This window comes from Neltuma alba, unplaced genomic scaffold (genome assembly GCF_004799145.2).
Source record: "Neltuma alba isolate B1F8T4 unplaced genomic scaffold, ASM479914v2 tig00011274_pilon, whole genome shotgun sequence".
NCBI classification, from domain to species: domain Eukaryota; kingdom Viridiplantae; phylum Streptophyta; class Magnoliopsida; order Fabales; family Fabaceae; genus Neltuma; species Neltuma alba.
In genome coordinates, this window is record NW_021635984.1 from 166,094 (window position 1) to 182,970 (window position 16,877).

At 33.5% G+C, this 16,877-nt stretch overlaps 1 pseudogene; it reads left to right on the top strand.

Annotated features, from left to right (window-relative positions):
- The first annotated feature begins 1,326 nt into the window (after nucleotides 1-1,326).
- On the top strand, nucleotides 1,327-10,922 carry LOC114763289 (linoleate 9S-lipoxygenase 6-like; annotated as a pseudogene).
- Nucleotides 10,923-16,877: the final 5,955 nt, after the last annotated feature.

Sequence of the window (16,877 nt, forward strand, 5' to 3'; positions counted from 1 at the left end):
TTCTCTGGTTTCATTTTTGCCACGTGCGACGACGTAGCTCCTTTTTGTCGATGTAAAATTAATTAATACTACCTCCGGTCCTAATTATAAGACCCAGTTGACTTATTTGAAGAGATTAAGGAAGTAAGTTAAGTTAGTTATTTGTAATAAATGAGTGTTGTCATTCCTAAAATATCCTTGCTAATTAAGTATATTGGCTAGAACTATCATTATTAGAAGGATTATCTTGGAAAAAAATACATAAATATGAGAGACAAAATGGATTGAGGTCTTATAATTAGGACCAAACAAAAAGTCAAATGGGGTCTTATAATAAGGACCGGAGGTAGTACACTATTAATACCTCCGATGTTTAATATAAAAATTGAACTATAAAATAAATTCTATATTAAAAATAAGAAGGAGTATTATCAATGACATCTGGTCTATTTTTAATTGACAGAAAGCAACAATGTGGTTGTTAGAAGAATATGACTAATTATCTTCATATGGAAATTTTCGCAAAAGCATATCATGCGTGGTTCTTTTTCGTGGAAATTAGACCGCAAATCGGGCGCTCATAGTCCCACACGCGACTTGTTAGATCATTTTTTTTTTGTGAAAAAGCAACGCTATGATTGTGGGGACAATTACTTAATTGGCCCAAGGTTCAAGAACCAAGGATATATAGTATTGCTCCCTCTGCTTCATGGCAGAAGAGGTTGTAACCAAATCATACGAAATATTAAAATAATTGAAAGCATTAAATTTGTTTAATTACATTAAATTCTAACACCATACCATTCTATTCATATTTATATGTTATTTGTACCTCAAGCTCACAAATAAAAAAATACGCAAATAATTTTTTTTATATTTTCCTTATTAAATAAAAGATGTTATGAATATTTTATATATTTTTTCTCACCTATTTAATTTAACAAGGGTACAATTGAAAAAAAAAAAAAGGCATTAATTACCCTACAAATGATTTATATGTAGAACAAATTTTTTCTCTACAAGTGACTTATAAATAACAAAAAGACCGTATTAATTTCTGTTTTCTCTCACTATTCTTATTAAATATAAGCATAGAGTATATATAAAAAATATATTTAATGATCAAAGCATATTTTTTTGTGATAGTTTTTTTATCAAAAAAAGGACAGATGATCATTGACTTCTGGTCTTTTTTTTATTCATTAAACTCTCTCTCTCTCTCGCTCTATTAATACTCACTGAACTCTGTCACCTGCGGCCTGTGTGATTATTAGTCTTTTGCCATCTTCAGTTTAAATCGTTTTGTTGTTCAGTGTCTTCGAGTGAAACTTGAACGAGGAGGTAACAATGTTGTCTGGTCTGTTAGGCAGCAAAAAGGGCAGACAGATCGAAGGGACTGTGGTGTTAGTGAAGAAGAAAAACTCCTTCGACTTTACTGATGTTGGCGTGTCTCTGTTGGATCGTGCAAGTGAGTGTTTAGGCCGAGGCGTGTCTATCCAGTTCATCAGTGCTTCTAAATTCGACCGAGGTTGGTTCTTTAACATTTCTTTCCTTTCTCCGTTTCAAACTTCGTACTGCAGTTCTACAACTATTTTTCTCGGAGATTTTTTCAACTTCATGAATAAGTTTTTTAATGCTATTAACAAGTTCGGTATAGTAAAAAAATTTAAAAAAAGATGACATTTTTACAACTTTAGTAACGTGGTTAATAAGTATTGTAATGCTATTAACAAATTCAATATGGTAATTAACAACCAGTTTTCTAGAAAATTCAAAAAATGACATTTTTACAACTTTAGTAACCCGATTAACAACTCATGTAATGATATTAACAACTCTTTTAATGCCATTAATAACTTTAATAACAAGTCATGTAATGATATTAACAACTCTCATAGCTATAATGGCTATCTAATAAATGAAATTTTTTTTTATGTATGACCTTCATAGGGAAATTTTGTTAACGGCGCTATGAGAGTAGTTAATATCATTACATGATTTATTAACCACACTACTGAAGTTATAAAAATGCCATTTTTTGAATTTTTTTGGAAAACCTATTATTAACTGTTATATCGATATTGTTAATAATGTTACGAAACTTCTAAATCGGGTTATTGAAGTTTAGAAAATGTCACTTTTAAATTTTTTGAAAAACATGTTGTTAACTGCTATACCGAACTTATTAATAACATTAAAAACCTTGTTAACCACATAACTGAAATTGTAAAAATTTTCTAAAAAAATAGTTGCTAGTAGTCAAAGCTTCGGTGACCCACTGTCGGAGCTCCAATGATGGTGGCCAACACGATATCTGGTAGCCACCATAGGCACAAGAACTCCAATGACCGGCTGGCCAGTGAGGGTGTTTAGTATTTTTTTTTTCAAAAAGAAATAAAGGACAATATAGTCATTTCAACAAATTTGCAAATCTTAATTCGGTCACTTATACCTAAATTGAAATTTTATTTATTTAAATAATGATTTGGGGATTTTGAAATTTATGAATAATTTTTTTGTCATTTTTCAAAAAAAAAAAAAAGAGGCATGGGGCCTCATTTGTTTTCTCCTGAAAATTTTCTCAACTATTGTCTTCTCTCCAATTTCATCCTCAGTTCCCATTTTCTCTTCATCCAATTAAACCTTCTTTTTTTTATTTTTGCTCGGAATATCAGCTGCAACATTCGTTCCAAAGAAAGATAAAATATGTCAAGGATGGTCTGTTAATCTCTCATCAGCTCCCTAGCTACTCTCCAAATGCAAGGCTGATGTTGATAATAAAGCATTAAGATTAAGTTTCATGTTTATTTTGATAACGCAACTTGTGTTCTTAAAATTGTCAGTTTCTGAGAGCTAGGCAATATGGGATGCATCTATTACTTTTTTACATAGTAGAGCACTTTTGTTCTTCTATGACAATTTCTTCTATTCATGTTTTAAGTTTAACAGTTCCTTTTTTTCCTCCCTTTTTTTCATTTGTTTATTACTTGTTCTAATTAATTATTTTGCATAAGTTAAAAAAAGTTAGCCCACCTCAATTGTTTATCGTAAAATCTCAAAATTTCACTAAATAAAAATAATTACTTAGAGGAGTTTGCTTAATTAGTTAGAAAGCTTGATTGTTAGGTAAGGATATTAGATTAAAAAATTAATGCATGTCACCAAAAAGAATTAATGCTTAAGACAAAGCATATTATATATTATGAACATGTAAGAGTTCTTTATAATGAGGATCGGGCATAGTATAAATTTTGCTTTGAGCTACAACAGTCTTAAAAGAATAAATGGTAAAGGTGCATTCAATACCCCGATATTTTTCATGGTGCATCCAATACTCTGATCTTTCTTTCTTTGTCTTTTTTGTGCACTTGGCATCCTAATTTTATTTTTAGTGCGTCAAGCATACTAATAACGTCTTATAAAAAGCACCAAAGGCAATCTAAATTTCATACTCTTATAAAAAAGATTAGAGAGAGTATATGATATCACCCTATTAACACATAGAAAATTGGGCATTATATACTAACCTGGTTCTATTTATAAGTTATTTCCAATATGTTTCACATAAACAAAGAAAAACCTTAAAATACATTAACTCTTCATTAAAATATAACTTTTCAACTTTACCCCCATTTAATATTTACAATAAAGGACAAAATAGTACATTCACAGTAAAAATTTTATGAAGTAAGTTATATTATAAATAGGACCAAGAAAAACATTCTCTCTATCTTATAAATAGGACCAAATGAGTATATATATAAAACATATAAATTTACCAAAACACCTCCTATTGCTTAATAATTATAATATCATTATATTCAATATGAAGCTTGTTGATAATTCCAAAACTTTTGTTTTCGTAGAAAGGGGAGCCAAAGGGAAACTTGGAAAGCCTGCATATCTGGAAAACTGGATTACTAAATCCCCAGATCTGACAGCTGAAAAATTTGAATTCAAAGTACACTTTGAGTGGGAAGAAGAAGTAGGGATTCCAGGAGCAATTTTTATTAAGAATAAGCATCCCAATGAGTTCTTCCTTATTAGTTTGATGCTAAAAAATGTTCCGCTCGTCGGTGAAAGTGAAATCCACTTCCCTTGCGATTCTTGGGTTTACCCTACAAATAGATACGAAGAGGGTCCCATTTTCTTTAGCAACAAGGTAATATCACTTCCACTTTAAGGTGAAGTAGACTGTTCATATATTGAACGGTTTTATTATTTAGTTTCTGACAAGAAACAACGTTCGTCCAATGTATTGCAGATATATCTTCCCGATAAAACACCAGATCCACTCCGCAGATATAGAGAGGAAGAATTATCCAAATTGAGAGGGGATGGAATTGCAAATAGGCAACTTGAAGAACGTGATAGGGTCTATGATTATGCTGTTTATAATGACTTGAACAATCCCAAAAAGTATGACCGTCCGATTCTTGGAGGAACCGTTGGAGGGGAAATTAAATATCCTTACCCTCGTAGAGGATGAACTGGAAGGTCGTTAGTAAAGTCAGGTTAGGTTTCTACAATTGGTTTTCATTGAGATTTATTATTTTTAATTAGGTTAAATCACGCATAAACATTATTAAGTTTTGGATTATAAGCAAATAACTACTTCGATCTAAAAATGCATTTTACTTTATCATTTTACAGATCCAGAATACGAGAGCAGAGTGAAGCTTTGGGCCCCACTGAGCAGAGAGCAGAGACGAAGAATTTTCTCCACTGAAGAATGCAGACTTCGTTACTTTTGGATTCAAATCTGTGACTAAGGTTGTTAGACCTGCTTTGAAATCTCATCTTTCTGAAGAGTTTGATAGCTTTGATGAAGTTCTTGATCTCTACGAAGGTGGATTGAAGTTGCCGAAGACTTTACTTAAGGTTGTAAGTCACCTTATTCCACTCCAAAAATTAAAGGAAGTTTTCCGAATTGATGGAGAAGAATTGCTCAGATTTCAAAAGCCACAGGTGATTAGAGGTATGCCCCATATATATATGTAGGTCTATCATTTCATGATGTTCAAGCATTGAATATTCTAGGTCATATGCATAAAGGGAGTTGTGAAATGATTAAAATAAGTGTCTCTAAGGATCATCGTCTCTCCCCTTGATGCAGTACACACATGAATTGGTGTAGTGTGCAGAAAGAAAATGGTTGACAAGAGTTTCTCTAACGATTTTCTCACTAGTATTATGCAATATATCGATCATTGCAAGGGCACTAAATATTATTGAATGCAGTTTTGCAAATAACAAAAATGCATGGATGAAAGATGAAGAATTCGCAAGAGAAATGCTTGCTGGGGTAAACCCTATCAAAATTTGCTGTCTCCAAGTATGCCTAATTATTTGTGGTCAATAGTTAGATTGCACTATCAATCGAAAAAAATGGAGTTTTTTTAGATAATAAAATTTTTCTTTAAAGTCAAATTTATGCAGTTGTATATTAAGTATCATGGTTATGATAACCCTGCGAGGGAAAGTCTTACAACAGAGACTTCTATTTCTTTTATGTATATATCTATTTCTTTGCAGGATTGGCCTGGTAAAAGCAAGGTAGATGGTACTATCTGCAAAATAAGTGAAGATGATCGAGAAAAACCTAGAAGGGCGAATTATACAACAGGTAATCTAATCTAAAACCATGGTTTCTATTCATCCAAAAGAATATTGTGCTTTAAAATTCATCATGTTCAACTAATTTCCCATATTAAGGAGAAAATTTCTACATTTGATTCATCAGGCAATAGGGGATAAGAAATTGTTTATATTGGATTATTATGACGATTTCATTCCATATTTGCGTTTAATAAACACAACTGCTGTTGAGGATATTAGTTCTAAAGTTCACCCTAGAGCGTATGCTACTAGGACAATTCTGCTCTTGAAAAATGATAAGACTTTAAAACCACTAGCAATTGAATTAAGTTTGCCCCAAGATGGTAATTGTGATGGGACTCCTCAAGTCTACTTGCCAGCTGAACAAGGCATGGAGAAATGGATTTGGATATTGGCTAAAACCTACGTTGCGGTGAACGACTCCAATTATCACCAATTAATTAGTGTAACGCCCCAAATTTTATGACTTAAGATGAACAGAAAAGAGAAAATTATTAAAATTATTTAATAGCCAAATAAAATTGGGAAAAATTATGGAATATTGATTTTCAGGGTTTAGAGATATTTTGGAAAAGTTATTTCCCCAAAAATGGCTTAAATAATTTTAATAGATAATTTTAAGGATAAATGGTTTATTTTCTAAGAAAATTATGGAAGAATACTTAGAGATTTGTATCTAATCTTAGAATTTTAGGATAACCATTTGAGGTGGTAAAGAAGGTAATTGAGGCATAAAATCCTTAAAATGATTTAAGGATTAATTTTTGGAATAAATAGCTATTTTCTTGGATAATTGAAGAAAAATAGTTAGAATAGGATTTTGACCCAAAGATTTTTATGGGAATTAATTTAAGGGTCAAATAAGCTATTGGATAAAGGGAATTTCAAATTACTCTTTATGGATTAAATTGTGGAAGTATTCATTGCTTCAGAAAGAAAAATAGGAGACAGGTGAGATTGGAAATGAGTAGTCATTTTTACTCCTCACACACACACTTCACAAGTGTGCTTAGGCCTATAACCATCAGAATACACGCGCACCTCCCTCATTTCACTTCTGTTCATGCAGAGAATAGAGAGAGAGCATGAGCAAGAGGGACCAGAGGTGCGTCACCGGCGAGAGACCACAGGAGATCAAGAGCCTGACATGCCATCGCTGTTCTGAGCTTGGGTAAACCTCGTAATTACCCTTCCATATTTATTTCTTCCAATCTGCGTTTAGATTCAGCTGCAATGGTTGAGTAAGAAAGTCTGGGTAGTGAGAGAAACTCCTCATTTAAGCTGGAAACTTGATGACGATGAGCGAATGGTGTTGGTTGATGATGATGGTGTAAGATTTTTAGGTTGCATGTCCCTTTCTTAGTCTCTGTGTTGCTGTCCGAATCTGGGTTTGATGTAGGGTTTATTCGTGCTGTCAAGATTTGGAGTTAATGAGAGGTAGTGGAGTATCTTGCATGATGCTAGATACCTCTATTTTGGGTTGGCCGAACAGAATGAAATTTCTGCAAGTTTGAGTTTCAAATTCGTTGCTCTGTTTTTAAGTCTACCAAATAGGGGCTTTGATCTCTACAAATTTAAGCTTTGGTTCCTAGTTTATTTAGTTATAGGAGTATGTTTTTGGTAGTTATATGTGCTTTCTTCTTCCTCTGTTATGGCTGTCAAAAACAGAGACCGTGGTTATTGGTGGAGACGCTGTGTTATGCAGGGAGAAGCACTTAGTTGCATTATTTGTGGTTGCATGTAAGTGAGTGCTTTGTTTTTGGTTAGGTAGAGCAGAGATTTTGGAGTGTGCGTGTGCATATATATATATATATATATATATATATATATGGGAAAGCCATGAGAGGTATGGAGTCGAAAACATTGAAATTGAAATGGTTAATTGGGAGGAAGTTTAGGGATGATTATATATATATATATATATCTACGGGTATAGGTGTTTTGGATCTGAAAATAGTTGAGGAAAGGTTGTAACCGTGGAGCATTGTCATTATTACTGTTATAATATATAGGCTAGGTGGTGGCCGAATAAAAAGGGAAGAACTGAAACTTATATATGTGGGTGAAATTAATTTGAGGTCGAGGGAGATTAAAGAAGGATAGAGGCATGGGTTCATGGAAGTGACATGTAAATATGGAAGAAAAGTGAGTTAATTAGATAAGGAGTTAATGTTTGGTTTTTAATAAATATGAGCAAATGAAATGTTTAGATGCCTATGGGAAAGAGAAAAAGGAGAAATCAAGATAGGATGATAGGCTTGAATTGTTGGTGTAACATTGGTTTAGGTGTTCGAATTATAAAGAGATTAAGAATAAAATTGGAAGGAGAATAAAGGGATTAAAAAATATGGTTTATAATCAGTTCTGATTTTAAGTTATTTAAATGGGGACTTCATATTGTTGATTTGAGGTTGTTACATTGAAGGGGAGAAAGAAATTATTAATTGAAGGGTGTACATAGAAGATTTATCTTGAGGTTTGATTGATAGAACTTAAGTGAATTTAATAAAGCATTACGTAAATGAACTTGAGGTGAATAAGAATGAGTATATATGTGTGTGTCGGCCAAAGTTGTCGTAAATAAAAAATTGATTAACAAGAATTTAATTGTTTGAAGTTTGATTGAGGTTTCCAAATGGTGGTTGAAAATTTTAACTGGTAGATTAATAACCATGATATTTATAAATTAATTCAAAGGTACACATAAGGAAAATTTTCAATGACACAGCCAATGGTTAATATGGGATAAAAGTTGTTATTAATAGAATTTGTGAGAATGGTTATTTGAGGACTGTAAATTTAAAATTAAGGATATTGAAGGATGTATAGAGGTTGAATTGCTTAGGTTTCCTAGTTGGGTTTCAATATTGATTAGATGAATATATTTGTTGTAATGTGTGTCTTGGTCAAAAATTAATTAAAATTAAACTTACTTGATTGAGACTCAAGTAAGCAAACTTGTACGTAAATAGTTAGAATAGGTGGGGACCAGTTACTAAGTAAAGTAACTGTTTGGGTTGAGATAAAGAGAGAAACCCCTCACAATGAAGATATTGAATAAGAAAATTGTCCAAGATGACTAACTATTATGTAAGGGTAGAATTTAAAGAAATTTGGAATTTAAAGGAGGTCTAATTTATAAATTATATTGGATGAAGCATTAATCTACCCTTACTAACATAATAGGTTTTGATATCTGCAAAAGCCCATCGAGGAAGCTAAAAGAAAGGAAGAAACTAAGGTCTAATTTTGAAGCAGAAGGCTCAGGTAGTAGTTCTTTCCTACCTTACACTTATGTATGATTACTACATGTCTGTTTGTGCCATGTTGCTTTTCTAAAGCATAAGAACATGTAATCCTTAATTCCTTGCATGGACTATTTAGCCGTGATCACGTGTAACTGATGGATATAGGGCAGTATTTGCCAATTATTTGTGCATTATTTATTCAGCTTGTCTATCTGTCATTGTGCATAAATGCTTAATTGCATTAGCTTGCAAGGTTATGTTCCACTTTGGCTTGTTTTGCATGCTTTATGTAATTTGCATTTGTGTTTGCTGGAAAGTACTACTACGAGGATTTGTTCAAATCTCACCCTCCATTCCTATATTATACAGCCAGGGCAAGCAACTCTAAGGGTAAGGAGGTTGTAAGAGCTAAAGGTAAGCATGTATGAAGAGGAGGAATGCCTGCTACTTTTGTACTTATGGAATAATTATTTTGGTAGATAAATAACTAACTTATTAGATATTTAAGGGCAAGTAACCTCTACTTGCTTGTGTTCATACTATTTTGTATCCTCCATAAGGAGGTATGCACTGCTGGTGCTCAGGTAAGGTCAAGATGACCAGTGTAACTACCTATATATGTAGTATTATTTTATGTCTGTGTGCCTACTTTATTAGTACTAGGAGCAGGGTTCAAGTGTAGATCACTCATCAGTTATTCTAAAGGTTTGAAATATTTGATTAACGGATTCCAATGTTAAAAAAAAATTCTCAGTTTTTCCTAGAATAGAAACATGGCTTTCATTGATACACAGCCCTTAAAATAACATTATGAGAGTATTAGAAAGTTAGGTGTTGCAATTAGCCATTGGTATTTATATATACACACACACACATACATATTTTTTACATTATTTCATGTTTTTCTCCTTTCCATAGTTGTCAATTGATAATTTTACTTACATGAATCACAACAGGTTACTCACTCATGCTATCATTGAGCCTTTCATCATTGCAACAAATTGACAGCTTAGTGTGATTCATCCTATTTTCAGACTTCTAGCTCCGCACTTTAGTGATACTATGAAGATAAGTGCACTTACTCGACAATCTCTTGTTAATGCAAATGGCATTATAGAGTCAACATTTTTGCCAGGAAAATATTCTATGGAGCTCCTATCCAAGGTTTACATGAATTGGGTTTTTACAGATCAAGCACTACCAGTTGATCTTCTGAAGAGGTAAATATCTATCACCAAAAGAAGTCATCATCAATATTAAGAAGTCTTTGTTTTTATATTGTATCATATGTAATTTTGATGCTGTTTTCTTGCTTGATTTAGGGGAATGGCAACTGAGGATTCAACTTCTCCTCACAGCCTTAATCTTGCTGTTAAGGATTAACTTGATGCTGTTGATGGACTAGATGTCTGGTTTGAGATCAAGACTTGGTTCTAAGATTACCGCTGCTTTTTCTATGAGTCAGATGAAGCTACTCAACAAGATAATGAACTTCAATCATGGTGGAAAGAACTCATTCAGGTTGGTCATGGCCACAAGACAAATGATCAAGGGTGGCCCCAAATGAAAAATCATGAAGAGTTGATAGAATCTTGCACAATTCTGATATGGATTACTTCAGGCCTCCATGTAGTTGTTAATTTTGGACAATACCCATATGGGGGCTATATCCTCAACCGTCCTACTATCACTAGACATTACATGCCTCGAAAAGGTACCCCAGAATATGAAGAGCTTAAGAGTAATTTAGAGAAAGCTTTGTTGAAAACCAATAATTTAAAGGACCAAGCAATCCATGTTACCGCAGTGTTAGCTATTTTGTCCATACATTCTTTTATTGAGGCATACCTTGGACAAGTTGACATATCTGATTGGATATCAGATAAAGAGTCCTTAGAGGCATTGGAGAGATTCACAGAAAGTATAAGAAAAATTGAGGAAAGAATTGAAAGAGACAACAATGATGCGAGACTTAAAAATCAACGTGGTCTTGTTAATATGACCTACATGTTGCTTTTTCCTAGCAGTGAACCTGGGCTGACTGGGAAGGGTATCCCAAATAGTATCTCTATGTGAGTGGGTGATGCCATGAATGCTTTATTTTATCCTTTTACCCCTACTCCTAAAAGTTGGCTAGCAAACTTTTTAATCCCTCAAATTGTACTGTCATGCTTTAGTTTGGTTATTAGCTAGGATGATTACAGTAGTTCTGTCTGAAGTTACTATGTTTTGTCTCATGAACTTCCTTATGTGTTGATGTTTGATTTATGATGTTGTCTTATGTATGATTATTTGCATGTGTTAATCTTTCTTATAAAATAGATATGTAAAAGAGCATGCTTTATTTTTTTTTAAAGTATGGGCCTAGACCCAGAGGCAACATATTAGAAATGGGCTAGAGGTTTTATCAATTTGGGCTATGAAATGTTTCTAGGTTTAGGTAGAGGTGTGGAATTTGTTGTCTAATTTTCCTTCCGTCCACCAATAGGGGTTAGGTCTGGCAAAAGTGGCTAGTTCTCTATAACGTAGTGAACCAAGGTTTAAATCCCGCCAGGAGAGATGCCCATATTTGATGCCCGATAGTGCCTCGAACAGAATCAATATATATAAATACTCTTCCACCAAGCTGATCTTCTCATTTGGCTTATTGATGGCTCTCCTCACAAAACACTATTCATAAGCTGTCTGGTTACCATCTTGGACTGCATTTAAGTTAGCTTCTTTCATTGATATATCTGGCTTAGCAAAGTACCTATTGTGTCAGCTCATCAGAATTTAAAATTCAAATACTATTCAAATGGGCTTCTATTTCTTGCCTATTTCAATACTTCATATCTCACTTTCGATGAGTCAAGCATTAGGATACATGATATTTTGAATTTAGGATTCCTAACCTAACTTCTCATCTCTGAGCCTAGGCTTCAACATTCAAAGAGCCTCCTCCCTTTGATCTCTTCTCTCTACTCCCTCCATCAATTTCTTCCTCCCCTATACTCTCTCCTTCATTGATTTCTTCTTCTTCTGCACAATTTTCTTCATCTTCTTCCACTTTGATAAATGATTCCATGTAAGATCACAGCCAGGGGAGGGGAACAAAAGAACTACCGCTAAAGACCAACCTAAGGACAGTCGTTGTGCTCTGTCCTCCCGCTGCAAAAAAGGGTCCTTTCATCAACCACACTAATTCAATTATGTAATGGAATTTGTTAGTTGTCTTCCTTCATATCTTCTCTCAAATGCATCTAACGGTTTTGTGGAGTCTCCACAAGTACTCTACCTATGCAATCTTCCCGTAGGATTTAATACTAAGGCACAATGGTTGTGGTACTATCCAGGTGTGAAGAACCTCGGAGGTGATTGCAAGGAGCAGAGATCTCACACAGCGTCTTGAACAAAGACCAAACACTCGAACGTGAGAGCAAGGCATCACCTAATGAATGGACGAAACCATGCTTTCAGTGTTGATTGTTAATTTTTCTCATTTTTTTGTTGATCTTTTGACAACTTATTCTCTTTCGTGTGTTTATTGGTTCTTGCCCTGTTTTGCTTTTATGCATATATACTCCATTATAGAACCATGATTCAGGAAATCCATAGTGCAATGCAGTAAACGTTATACATTTTTGTCATTTTCTGTTTGTTCTGAATGCACTTTATGAATCATACTGCGAAATCCTTGCCAAACCAGTTTTAGTTAATAAAGAATTTGATAATTATCTTCTCTTTACTGAAATATGTTTCTTGATATCACATCAAGAGTTAGCAGATTGGTCGACTTCTTTGGTCTTTACTAACAATGATTTGCTCTCTAGAAATGTAATGATAAATGAAGAGGAAGGTATTCACAAAATCTTGATGACAAGCATATTCAATAGTGCACTCTAATTTTGCCAATGAAACTATGGTTCTGATGGATACTTTTGTAGTTAGCATGCTCTTGCTTTAGGGAGCTTTTTTATTAACAATTCATTTTACAATCTTGCATTACTTTGTGAATGGAAACTTCCTGCCATGAATACAGAGAGTAATGCCATGAATTAATGTACTTTTTTCATGGATCAGATTTTTGTTGTGTGTTGAAGGATATTGGGACCATGGGTTGGGAAATCTCTGGTGAAGCGCATGAGACCAAGCTAGGAAATCACTGAGAGAACTTTTTTTTTTTGTGTGATCGACAGTCATTATGTTAGTGGCATATGAAAGTCTGAGTTGAATTTGCATAGATGATGCAATAAACTATTCGTTTACATGGATAATCTGTCAAAGTATGAGCCTGGACGATGTAGGGACATGCTCCTCTTCCATTTAAGCTCATATTATATTGCTTTCTACAATTGAAACATGGTTAAGGCCACCTGATATCCAAATTTCATATAAAAGTATTTTTTCCTTTTGGTATAAGTTTCTCATCACTTTATTTCTACATAGCTTATATGGGAATAGTAAACTATACCTTTTTTATTCTCACCTTTTAATATACACTGGTATGGTCTGTTTCTGATATGTTTCCATATGTGGTCAATGTTCTCTTACTTTATGATAGAAATGAAGATGTTGTTTATCTTCTACTAAAGGTCGAGGCATTTAATTAATCATGCATCAGCTTTTGGACATTGGAGTTGCAAATACATGGAAGAGGAAAATATGCTGAATCATATTGCTGATACGTTTTGATTCTCCACTTTGACAGTGTTAAAGTTGGATCAGTTGTTGTCGATACAGCTGTATAAAAACTTGGACGACCTAACAAATCATGTGTTAATGGCGATCTCTATGCAGTCTTTATGTTTCCCCTGAACTTATTGTTATAAAAAAGATTTTAGTTGAGAATGTAGCAATTGCAGCATCCCAATGTACACAGGTTTCGCAATGTCAGCCCATTATGCTTCAGTATATGCATTTAATTCCCTTGCACAGTTGTAAGTTATGATTCTATATGAGTATAAATTTGCTGATATAATCACGTTGACTCCTTTGCTTGCATGCAAAGATACACTCGGATTTCTGTGGGCTGCTGAAGGCATCTTCATAAGCTCCTTGAGTGGTACTATTACAACATGAGTATCATTTAGTAGTTATTAATGGGTATAGGCCAAAAGCTTACGCAAGACACTAGTTCTTAAGCATATGAAAAGGATCCTAAATTTAATTTAGTATTCATGTTTCTTAAGTCACATAGGATAGAAATAATACCTGAATCTATTATATAATGATTTTGTCCAGTATGATAGGATTGATTTTGATTATTACTATTGCTGATAGAGCAATAGATCAAATATGGTATGATTAGTACTCCTTCCGGTCCTAAATATAGGACCTATTTTTCCGAAGGCGTCTTTGGGATGATCTTGTAGTTCTTACAGGGTGATCTCATTGTTTTGGGTAATCTTCTAATATATACTCTTCTGGTCCTAAATATATGACTTATTTTGTAGTGTAATTATTGATAAAAAAATATGGCGCAAACTACACAAGTAAACGTTGCTATATAAAGTAGCTTCATAACAGCACATTAAATAATTATGTCTAATTATGACCCTCAAGATATCCAGTTATATAAGGATCCATGGTTTGGTCAAATATTAGACTAGAGAATTAAAGCTAAACTTATAAAATGAGGGACATATTTTTGCTCACACTCAACCTCGGTATTTAGCTATGTATGAAAGCCATGTATAATTAGAAAGGAATCGTTTAGACGAGGCAAAAAATGCAAGTGCAGGCGATAAGAAGCCACTGAATAAATAGATTTCAATACTTAAAGGTTGAAATTGTTTCTCATCTCAGGTTTATGTTATGTTTGTCCAGTTGATACGGACTTTGAAGAAAAAAATGAAAGGGGATGTGTGTGTTGTGTGATATGAGTGGATGAAATAAAAACAAGCGATAGGGCATACATTTAATCGAAGTTCCACATTAATACTTGAAGGAAATGCGAAAAATACTTAGTCATAGGTGTCTGATGAAGAGGACATGGAGAAAAATTTGATTCATTTCCTCCCTCCTTAAATATAATTCTCCCTCTTTAAATTTTAATATAAAAGTTTTAAAACTATTTTTTTTTTGCCAGAAGTTTGAAAACTAATTTAAATTATTGATGTTTTTATGATTTAATAGAATTAAGCATTAATTTGGAAGTGAATGCTCCCCGTGCAATGCATGGACAGCACACTCTAGTTACCTCCAATAAGAGGATATATAGCTGTGCCTAGCAAACAAACAAACAAAAAAAAAACAAGAAGAAAGTTTTCTTCTATCCACCTTCTTCCCTTTCCCTTTGTATATTCTTTTGTTGTTGAACTTCTTAGATTGTGGCCTGACTATCTAATAACTGATAAATATGTATATATATTCAGTAGTTTTCTTGTTTAGTACTACCTCTAGTCCTTAATATAAGAGCTAGTTAACTAATTTGGATAGATTAATAAAATTAGTGAAGTTAATTATTTGTAATAAATAGATGTTGTCTTCTCTAAAATACCCTTGCTAATCATATGCATTAGATAGAACTATCATTTGATGAAATCTTTAATACGTGGAACTATTACAACAACTACCTTGAGAAAACTTGATAAATATGAGAGACAAAGTGAATTGGAATCTTATATTTAGGACCAAATTAAAAGTCAAATTAGCTCATATATTAAGGATTGGGAGTAGTATTCCTTCTACTGTTGGCTATTTGTAAGGTGATCATGAGAGGTGACCAAAATGTTAATATTGTTAAATTCTGGTCCCATATAATTTGCACCTAAAAGTATCAGGGTGTATTCCTTCCTCTTGTTCACAAGCAATTTTAGTCCTTTTATGAAGTGAGAATTTGTGCTATATTATATTTCTCTTATTGATATTTGTTCACAGAAAATCATAAGCCCCCCTCCCAAGTGATCAGTTTGTTTATTTAATGTTTTTAAACCAAAAATTTCAGAATTACAAAGCTAAGTTGATTTGATTAATAAATGAATTGAAATATTTGGTTATTGGGTAATATATATACATGAATCATCTCGAAAAGGAGAATGAGAGGAAAGTGTCTAATGTGTGTGTGTGTTTGGCCGAATGGGGAAGTGATTGGGGAAAATGTTTATTGGAGACGAGGAGGGAAGGCCCAAATACACACCCAAAAAAATTAGTGAACGTGGCGAAGTTGAAATGTTGCTTACCAGTTACCATCATCCTATCCGAGAGGTCTTTTCCGAAGAATTCAAGAAATAATTTGGGAAAATTAAGAAACAATAAAGTATAGTACCTCGTTGATCGGATACAAAATGTAACTTTATTTTATCTTAAAGATTCAGCATTTTCTGTTTTATTTGGTCAAGATTTATTTAAATATTGAGATTTAAATCACAAGTTAGAGCTTCCTTACCACCTCTTCATCATTAATGAAATTACAAGTGCCTCCTCTTGTATTTCTCTCTACTTCTTCTACCTCAATTTTCTTCCCCTTCTTTCCCTGTCCTGTTCTCATCGTTGATTTTAATTAACAGTGATATAAAACCTTTTTTCGTTAGTGACAGAACGCTACAATAAGACATGCAAAAGAAGAATCGAGAGTCCTGAGTCTTAGAATACAAGTCTGAAATTAAACAACATAGTTCTACATCCAGCGAGTAGCTCAACTACTAAACTTCCGACTGAAATAAAAGATAACATGCAACTACAAATATAGCCGACTCAAGTAATTTGTAACATGTTTGGCATCTAAGAAAAGAAGCCATGAAGAAGTTTGTAAAAGTTGAGCATCGTATATATAAGGATAGCGATTCCAATCACAGTGGAACTTGTTCTCCAAGTGTCTCGGAAGTAAACCAAATTGAGAGCAGCCATTGTATGATTCCAGGGGCTTTCGTAGTGTTTATTCAAGTCATCTATAACACCCTTATAACAGGTCCCATTGGTCATGACATTCTTGTACAGACCATTAACGAGGACGGCCACTTCTTTGTTGCTCCCAAGTTCATGGACAATGACTTCCTTCTCAACCAGCAATTCCACGTCATCTCTGGTGTGTATGAGAGAGTCAAGGAG